Here is an 8,250-nt window from a genome sequence, read left to right as displayed (position 1 = left end):
AACTTTAAGCAAACTGATACAAAAGTACGTTTCATGCAATGGGCACAAATTGCCATTTTGTGGGAACATGTATTGGAATATAGGATGGTAGATTATCTTTTGGTGTTCTCCTTAAGAGAATTAGATCGAAAAATTTTGTTCAACGTACAAAAACAAGGAATTATGCAAATTATACGCAAATCAGATTATTGATATTCTTGAAGTACAGTTGCCATTGGGTAAGCGAGAGGTAGAGATAACAACTGAAGAAATTGCCTGAGTTACGTCTGTGTATGCGGGTGTGTGTATAATGTGTATGGTAATGAAAAAAAAAAAGGAACATAGTGTGCATCAGTTTACATTGTCAGAGAGTGCATGCACAAATGAAATGACATTTATCTCAAATTTTTGTAGCATTTTATTGTCATAGTAAGATCCAACGCGAAATATATTCTTTATTTTAAGACTAGAATAACAACATACTAAAGAAATAGACTTTGTTACTTTTGAGTTGATGAGTTATTGTGCCACGAGGCTTGAAAGATCAGTTTTCATAGTGTTATCGACAGGGATGCTTCTTTTTATCGCAGTCATTTTGCCAGAACAGTTTGCGAATAACGTTAGGTGGCCTTTGTGCCTTGTGTGATTATGGAGCGTTTGTGTACGTGCAGGTGAGTGAGCCGTGACGTCGTAAAATAGCGGAAAACACCAACGGCAATAGGACGAACAATAAAGACGACCTCAGATTTGCATTATGCACAGGTAAACAATTTTTTCTTTTTTTTTTCAAATATGCAAAAGCACATTATTTTAAGAGAGAATTCGCATATGAAACCATACCTCCTTGGTGAAACGATAATGGACTTCATGGCTGCTGATCCGTATACACAATAGACTTATTATTGTGAATATATATAGGGCCTATAATTTTGATATCAGTGTTTACGACAGAACAGAATAATCACGGACCGAATCATGGACCGAATCAGGCTGAGAATCGAACGTGGCCCGTACCGACTAGACGGCTTGCAATAAGCCAGTTCGGAGTTGGCTCATGGGCACATTATGGTACAAATGACCTTTCGTTTTTCTCATTCGATTAGGGACACTTTACTCGTTTCAGGAGTTCACGTTCAAGTTGATTTATTTCATTTCCAACAAACAAATAATTAGAAATACAATGAAACACTCGTATACACAGATGTCAGGAACTCAGTACCACAATGCGATGAACAGAATAACATTGTAAAAAAGATACAGGTAAATTATCAACAGAGATACAAATAACTGTTACGTCACTGTGGTAAAGGCATAAACATTACATTCATTATTTAGCATTGAATGTGTTAACAATCTCTTTCTATTGTTATTACCAAATACCACCTCTGCTGTCAGGTGGATGTGCTGGCAAGCCTGCAGCATTTATATGAATTACACAAATAATCATTACATCACGGATGCTTATCTCAGTGAATTTAAAAACCAACATGTCTGTTGGTATATACGAATGACCATTTTTTTTTCTGCACATGCGCAAAGATGAACTCCGAACTGGCTTATTGGGAGTCGACTGTGCGGAAGGTCTAGGTATCCTCCCCATGAGCAGCTATACTGTAGCTTTATACCCCGATTCCACATAGATTTGAAGAGTTTGTTTGCAAAAACCGATAAGTCCATTTTTGAAGATTTTGAAGTATGGTCTCTATCATACAAAATGATACAAAATGATACAAGTACAAAATAACACCCTTTAAAATCCCTAATGATATATAGGTCACTACCTATAAAGGGACATTTTTGAAGTTATGGTCAAAAGAAGCGAACATTTTCTTATTATTCTCTTTACTTTTCTTGACCTTTAATCGCAAATATCTCCATTTGGCAAATATGGACTTACCGGATTTTGCGAACAAACTCTTAATTTGTTCTCATCGGTCACTCATCGGAAACAAAGTTTGTTGCTTCCGGCCATCCACCTTAATTATATCGGATTGCAGTCTGATGAATCCGACTTGGCTCGTGAACTATCAGGTGAGTATCAGACTTGTGGTGCGCGATCCTCATCGGACGATCTTGCCTCATCGGATCACCGCCTGACATGTCTGACACTGACCCGATTTTCGACCAGCACAAGTCGGATCCACCGGACTGCGATTCGATGTAGGCCTACACTTCGGTGGGTGGCCGGAAGCGATAAGCTTCCGATGAGTGACCGATGAGAAAAAAAAAAAATCTCTGAGGAATGAGGGTACAAAACGCTACTTTCAAATAATGTGAGGATGGCCAGTCCATATAGGCCTGGCACTATCGACCATTGTGAGATTCACCGCCACCAGAAAAGTTCCTACCACTATAGTCCCAGTGTATAAATTCAAGAGGCAAATAATGGGTGATTAAAGGGATGATAGTATTGTTTGAGATGAGGATTCATCTTTTTACTTTTTGGCAGATACTTTAAAGAATCACGGTGACTAACAAAATGTTTAAGAGCAAACAATTATAGGAAGAATTCAAGGTTTATTCATTGAAAATCGGTCTTGAAATGGCCGAGATATCTAAAAGTAACACAAGCAACCCTTGAATGAAAGGTAGTTCCTACCTTTTATTAGATTGTCTGTGTGTGTGCGTGTGTGTGTGTGTGTGTGTGTGTGTGTGTGTGTGTGTGTGTGTGTGTGTGTTATGGGGGGGAATACAGTACCTCAGCCACTTTAAAACTACATCAAATAATCTTTGAATTCTTCGTAGGGATTATGCTCTTTCATTTTTCCTATAAGCTGTATCTCATTATATATATATATATATATATATATATATATATATATATATATATATATATACATATATATATATATATATTACACACACACACACGCACACACAAATGGAAACCTTAAGTCCCATCTCAACCAAACATATGCAATCATGAATTAAATGAAAATTTGTATCTCGCGTTATCATTACGAGTAATCAGTACTTGTTTTGATTCAGAGGCTAAAGTCTACGGTAAAATACTTTCAAAAATGTGAGACATTGGAGTAACTGAGATATTGTAGGTCATGCACCTAGGCCTACATAATACATATTTTGAATGCCAGCTCTATACCCATAGGTATCTATCTTCCTGTACCTTAAACAAGTAAATAAAATGCGGAAGGGTTTGAGGAGTTTGTTTCTGAGTATTTGAACTCTCGTTAAACTTTTCTCAATGTGGCAATACACTATGGAATCATGTTTCGACCATAGCCTCTTCCTTGGGGACAGTTGAAACCCCTGTTTTAGGAAGCATGCAATACTTGCCAGGTTCAAAAAAGGTTTGCAACGTCGCATGTGAGGCATGTTTATGCTCGCTCAGAATATAACTGAGAACAAACCTAGCGTGCCAGTGCTCTTATAACTCATTTGCCACCTTGTACGGAAATGGGGACGGAAAGAAGTTGTCATATGTTGCAATAGATAAACCTAACGAAGGGAACACGTTTCTGTGTCATGCATGCTTGCGCGATACATTCTGCTGTTCTTGTGTGTACATGTACATTCACATTGTCAACACGCAAGGGTTTTTTTTTTTTTGTGAGCGTTTAAAGCAGAGCTATGTGAAGTAAAAAGAGTTCCATAACTGAATACAATAGCCGATTGTAGGCCCTATGATACAGTCCAATGCATTCCAAAGCAGTCCCACCTCCATGATCCCAAGTAAACAGTTCGTGGACCCATGTCTCGAGGGAATTTGGCTGCAGAAATCTCATCCATCCTGTTGTCATCGAATCATTACTGCACTCAATCCGATACTGGAGAAATATCAGAAGTAATTACATTCATTAAAGAAATTCAGAACAATCAGACTCCTACAGGGGCGTGGCAGTAATTACGGATCCGTCATTGAACAAACAAGTATACAGTTATAGTAATAATAACAATGATAATAATAATGATGATAATGACCATGATGATGATGATGGTGATGATAATAATAATGACAATAATAATAACAATAATAATAATAATAATAATAATAATAATAATGATAATAATAATAATAATGATAATAATAATAACTAAAGAAGCACTCTGTGAGCGCAGACCTCCGCCAAGCGTGCAGTTTATTTTCACCACTGATCTTGTTCTTCCATAGAGATATCAGTGATTTCCACCCATGGCGTACTTAAATAGCATTCATTTGTGTGCCGCTGCTGCTGCTGAAAGTCGCCGATTTCCCAATATAGAAGCCTTTGTTACGTCATAAACCCTAGCAGAAACTAGAGGACGCACCAAAGACGCTTATGACAATGACAATGACAATGGTTTTTCTATTTTCTTATGTCACCCAACGTCAGGGTATTCAAGAAAATTCAAACAAACATCGTAACAGATAAAATCATTAAATTAATACATTAATACATTGTAAGTCATATATATATACAGAAAATTGCATGATATTTACAAAATATACAAAATATACAGAATGGTGCAGGACTCAGAAGAGAGAAAGAGAGTGAGAGAGAGAGAGAGAGAAGGAAAGAGAGAAGCAAGACAAACAAAACAATTGTGGCATCTGACCGTTAATACTGCTAAGACTAAGATAGTTATTTTTTTCCCGTGGAAAAGTTAGAACAGCTCCAACCTTTCTTTTCGGAGATGACAAAATTTGTGTCTGCGATGATTATGTTTACTTAGGAACGACGTTCAATTATAATAATAATTTTAAGAAAGCTATAAACAAACAAGTAACCCAAGCAAAATGAGCGTTGTATTCCATGAAAAGTAAAATTTTACCTCTCCTCCTTCCAATCGACGTAAAACTAGAGCTATTTGAACATTGATCATGCCTATTTTGCTTTACGGCAGTGAAATTTGGGGTTTTTAAGATCTCGCCCAAATTGAAACTGTCTTTTGTCGATATTGTAAGGAACTTCTTGGATTACATAAGCGAACTCCGAATTGTATGGTTTACGGAGAAATAGGTAAAGATAGATTACAAAAAACAGTGACCTTTCGGATGTTAATGTTTTGGTTTAAACTGGTTAACAGTAATATGTCAAAGACAGCGCATGTTTTGTATAATTTTCAATATGTTTTATTGGCGAGGCAAGAAAATTCGATGACATGGGTAATTAGGATAAAAGAAATGTTTAACGACTTAGGTCTAACTGCAATTTGGAACAGCCAAGCATCACATCTCACTTTAGCTGGCTTCAAAAGTTTAGTTAGTACCAGATTAAATGATATTTACAAACAAGAGTGGCATAGTAATGTAGACAAAAATTCTCAATGCTTAAATTATCGAATTTTTAAGCAGGATCTTCATTTTGAAAAGTATTTTCGACACCTTAATGATTCACAGGCAAAAATTTTATGTAAATTCCGTTGCGCTAATCATAAACTGCCAATTGTTTCTGGAAGATACAATCAGATTCCAAGAAACGAAAGATTTTGTACCCATTGTAATGAAGAGAATATTGGTGATGAATTTCACTACCTTTTTCAGTGTAGACTCTTTAATGAACAACGAAAGAAATACTTAAAAAGATATTACTGGAAATACCCAAACACTATGAAGATGGAACAGTCCTTTCCAATTCAACCAATATAATGACACATGTTTAGATTATTAGTATTTTTTATCCTTTTTGCAAATACTACATGCCTTTTTTACAGGCTGTGCCTTCTTTACAACTGATATATAACTTATTTGTCTTTTCACTCTCTCCTCCCTTTTTCTTCCATCTCTCTACTTCTTCTTCTCGTTCCCGTCTCCATATTTCCTTCATTCTTGTTCACTTAGCGTATGAATTCATTTCCGTATGTCTTTGCTCTTTTCTTTTTTTTCTGTTTCTATTTTTCTTCTTTTCCGAACCAAAAGTCACTCGTATATCTTTTGTTAATTCACCAGTCTTGTGTCCTTCTCACTCTCCCTCTTCACCTCCATATCCCTTCTTTCTCTCTCCTCTCTCTCTCTCTCTCGTCATATTTCCCTTTCTTTGTTTTGTTTTGGTTGTTTTTTCACCGTATATCGTGTATATATTGTATATTTCTGTACATTTTTTTTCTTTTCATCAATCGCATTTCATTCTTATTTTTTTTTGTTATAGTTGTTTTGTACACTTTTCAGAGTTATTTGCAATTATTATTTATTGATATCATAATGTGCTATATGTTTTTCATTGGACTCCGATACCCAGAGTTTGGGTTGTGAGTAAATAAACTTTCAACTTTCAACTTTCAACTATCTTTTGGCACGCACTTTAGTGCACGCATGCAAACCTCAAGTATACGCGCAGCCTGATCTCCCAAGTTCATTGACCCTACCTGCCAGAATATCAAAAATCATTCATAAATTCCCTCAAAATTCTCGGATCACTATCAAAAATTAATCGTTTGTTACTTGTGTCATTCTCAACCTTTCCTGCAACTTCCATCCCAATCCGTTCACTACTTTTTGAGTTATTTTGCACACGGACAAACTGAAGCGCTGAACAAACAGTTCAAAAGTGTTTTTACCAAGGAAACCCCCATACCGAATGACTTACTACCGGAAACCTCAGACTTTAAAGAAATGGAGGATATTGTGTTTACATCTAAGGGTGTAGAAAAGTTGCTTTGTGGTTTAAAGATATATAAGGCCCCTGGACCGGACGGTATAACTCCACGAGTCTTGAAGCAGCTGGCAAAAATTCTGGCTCCAATTCTTCGTAATACATTCCGGTTGTCATAAATGAATTAAGTGAAATACCAAATGATTGGCGTGAGGCTTAATGTTGTACCAGACTACAAGAAAGGTAATCGATCTACTCCTGTAAACTACCGCCCCATTTCGCTGACATGTATTTGCTGCAAACTAATGGAATACGTTTTAGCCAGCAAAATTATGAAGCACGGGGACGAAAATATCATTATCTTTCCCCTGCAATATGGCTTCCGTAAGAACATGTCATGATTATTACTAGGTTTCACAAGCGATCTACTCAAGAACTTGGATGAAGGGCGTTTAACGGATGTTATAATCATGGATTCCTCAAAAGCTTTTTACAAGGTTTTGGACATGAGCGGCTTTTACGTAAACTGGACTACTACGGTATCAGGGGGGAAAATCTGAGATGGATTCAAAGCTTTCTCAGTGGAAGAAGTCAGAGGGTCGTTTTAGATGGTATTAAATCTTCTCCAATAGCGGTAGGATCTGGGCCCCATGTCATGAAAAGTTGATATGATAGCAACTCCTGCTGGAATGACAATTGTCATGGTAACAACACAAATCCAGCTTCCTGATTGGCTGTTGCTATTGGAAGTTGCCATTCCAGTAAGAGTTGCCATCCTAACATCTTTTATGAAATGGGACCCTGGAGTGCCTCAAGGGTCGGTTCTTGGGCCTTGCCTCTTTCTGCTTTACATTAATGACTTGCCTGATGGTCAGGCGTCAAAGGTTCGCCTTTTTGCCGATGGTGCAATTTCCTACATGACCATTGACAATCAACATCATACGCAAAAATCTTCAAGAGGACCTACACAAAATTGGTGACTGGGCGAGAAAATGGATGATGGTTTTGATCACAGATAAGGTTTTGACAATATCCAGGAAAAGAAGAAAGGTGCAACACGTGTATCATCTAAATAACGTCCCTCTTGAGTCTGTTGAAGCACTTGGGTGTAACCATCACTTCTGGGGGCATTTCATGAAGGAACTTGTCGGATAAAATGTCCGACATGTCAATTATATCCGACAAGTTCAGAGAAATCAGCCAATCAGACTAAAGAATTTCTCAAAACTTGTCGGATATAATTGACTTGTCAGATATTTTATCCGATAAGTTCCTTCATGAAACGCCCTCCTGATTTGAAGTAAGTGGACCCAACACATCAACAATACTGTCAATAAAGCAAATAACGTCCTTGCATTTCTAAGACGCAATCTTCGCATAAAATCTTCTGATGTTAAAGCTACAGCTTACAAAAGGGTGGTTCGACCAATTGTTGAGTATGCTTCCACAGTTTGGGACCCATCTTCCAAGAACCTAATCCACAAAGTGGAAATGGTCCAGAGAAGAGCTGCGAGATTTATTTTAAATCGCTACCATAACACCTCAAGTGTCACCAAAATGGTGCAAGAACTTGATTGGACCACTCTGGAACAACGCAGAGAAAATGACAGGCTAATTATGATGTAAATACACAATAATCTTACTCCTCTTTCAGCACAGGACTATAGTATCAAACAGGTTACTCAGTTGAATGAGAGCGTCGCAACCACACTCCTATCAGGTATACCGGGGTACACTC

The sequence above is a fragment of the Diadema setosum genome, chromosome 12, assembly GCF_964275005.1.
Source record: "Diadema setosum chromosome 12, eeDiaSeto1, whole genome shotgun sequence".
In the NCBI taxonomy this organism is placed as follows: Eukaryota; Metazoa; Echinodermata; class Echinoidea; order Diadematoida; family Diadematidae; genus Diadema; species Diadema setosum.
This window is presented reverse-complemented; position numbering follows the sequence as displayed.